A 2,396-nucleotide genomic window follows, 5' to 3' on the forward strand; every position below is an offset into this window, starting at 1 on the left:
ATGTTACTCTGGTTTCGCTTCACAAGGAATACATTTTTCGCCTTTAACTAGATCTAGCCTAAAGATTTCCGTGGAGAGGAGCAAATAATAATATATTGACTCAATAGACGCGTACGATGTTGAAGCGTTCTTAGGTACGCCCATAGATTTACACTACTCGAAGAGGAGAATTCTATGCGTGCGCCACGTCACCTGAACAGAATGACAAGCACTTTGCTGAAGTCTTGCATAGTATGTGAGGCGTCGTTGTGAAATCAAGAGCTCGTCAAAATAATGAAATCAGAGAAACTGGCATTTTTTGGGCTAGTTTGGACATTTGTTTCAAAATTTTTTGGGGGCTCAACACCTAGTATGTTCATCAAAAAACACTTTTATGTGAGGATTTGTGGAAAAGCATTGATTAAAGGCACACAAAAATGTAAATTTGCAGTTTCCAAGGACTCTTAAGCTGTGGAAGTCACCAAACTTTGGTGGCCATTTTCTCGCTAATTATACTTCTGAAACCAGGCCACCCCACCTCCTTCAATCGCAAATATCTCGACTTCTATTCAAGATAAATGGGTATTTTTTTCACTGAAGGCAAGGCAAATGGACAGGCTTTAAGATTATATCAGTAACTCCATACGCCCAAAAATTGACGAGCGACTGATTTCTCTGCGTCGTGACACATGTCATTATCCAGTGATAAACGTTCTGTTGTTGCCTCATGACGTAGAGCGGTTGATGTGCCTTTCCTCAGGTCGCAAGAGACATCTCGGCCCTCCTCTCTTTATTTTACCGGGTGGTTGGAGGAGGGCAACAGTATCACTGGTGGGTTCTACTTCTTTACTTTCCCTCTGTTGTTCCTGTCTAAATATCTGTCTGTCTTACCTTTTTCCCCAGCACTAAATGAGTGTTATTGTGTCGATGTGCTTCTCTTTACTCAAGCAAACTCTGTATTTGATCCATGTTGGTTTCATGCGGGGGCTGTATCGTGTATGGCCGTGGTTTGAGTTTCCAGCTGAGTGTATGTTGACTTAGGTTGTGGTTTTTTTAAAGCTCTCCGCCAGCTTGGCTCGGTCCTGCAGGCGGTGAAAGCCAAAAATTATTTCGGAAATCTCGCGTCTGTTGTAAGGGGCGTTTGACCCAAACTTCACGGATACTATCTCTGTCGTTTTAGACTAAGTGTCACGAATCCTTTCAATGCGTGTGTTTTTGTTTTTGTTTGGTTTGGAGTTGTTTTGTTTTTTTGTTGGGGTTTTTGTTTTGTTTTGTTTGGGGGGGGGGTTGTTGTTATTTTTGTTTAGTTCTGTTTTGGGTTTTTTCCGAACCGTTTATTCCAAATTATACACTATACAGACACTGTCTCTGTCGTTTTCACTGTCACGAATCCTTCTTTTATGTGTGTTTTTGTTTTATTTTGTTTTTGCTTTGTTCCGTTTTGCTTTTTTTTTTTCAGAAGCGTTTATCACAAATGTCGGTGTATCTTCGTGGCTAAACAAACACATTGCATCAGCTTTGAGAGTGCACTTTTTCCTGCTGAATAATGCAGGCCTTGGGCTGCGGTGAGTGACGACCTGGACTGGGTCTCTTCTGGGATATCATTGCACCTTCGCGATCTTGACAGTGGGGCACAGTACACTGTACTTCAAGAATAATACATGTAATTGATTGTTGCCACGTGTTACCGTGATGGTCAGCACTTTTGTCAAGACTCAGTATCTACGTGTACGCGAAGCACCACCTCAGGCTCTGGCTATTATTTGACTGAGGTCTTGGGATCTTACTTTCAACGTTTAGATTACGAAACCTGCTCTATGTGTTCAAAATAGCGCTGAATCGGGACCTTGCTGATAAGAATTTAACGAGTTTTGGACGGAAATTCGGTCCGAGGTGAATATATGTGCCTAGCATGCTTGTACTACACGTATGTATAACGCGTATATTTGGGATAATATTAATCTTGTTCATATTTTCGCTCGTGTGTGTGCGTTGTTGGAGGGCGCCACTGGTAGGCCTTACTTCTTTAATTTTCGTCTGTTTTTTTTTTTTCGTCTGCATGTCTTACTTTTTGAGTTACTTTTTCCCAGCGCTAAACAACCTTTATTGTTTTAATGCGATGTTCTTCTCTTTACTCAAACAAACAAAGAAACATCGTTCGTGTGTACCATATGAGGCTGGTCTAATTACTTGTTACGGCTGTCCAAGTTTTCAAAACTGCTTTAATATTCTATTTTTTGGGGTTAGTAAAATAATTAATAGACGAGCTGTAGCCTAGTGGGTACTCTGTTTAGCTCTCAAGGTTAAAGATTTTACTCAGCCAACAACACACATTATACCGTATACATGATGTATTATTTTGAGAGGGCCTCAAGTGGTTGGTTTTCTCTCTTTCTTTCTAATTCTCAGCCCCGCAA

At 40.9% G+C, this 2,396-nt stretch overlaps 1 protein-coding gene across 1 annotated transcript in view; it reads left to right on the forward strand.

Moving 5' to 3' along the window:
• Nucleotides 1–1,583: 1,583 nt before the first annotated feature.
• Nucleotides 1,584–2,396, forward strand: part of LOC101859342 (trimeric intracellular cation channel type 1B.2) — a gene marked incomplete in the record, with an annotated part of 19,196 nt that continues 18,383 nt past the window's right edge. Inside the window, 1 exon segment of the mRNA XM_005102453.3 lies at nt 1,584–1,872.

This window comes from Aplysia californica, unplaced genomic scaffold (genome assembly GCF_000002075.1).
Source record: "Aplysia californica isolate F4 #8 unplaced genomic scaffold, AplCal3.0 scaffold00326, whole genome shotgun sequence".
Lineage (NCBI taxonomy): Eukaryota > Metazoa > Mollusca > Gastropoda > Aplysiida > Aplysiidae > Aplysia > Aplysia californica.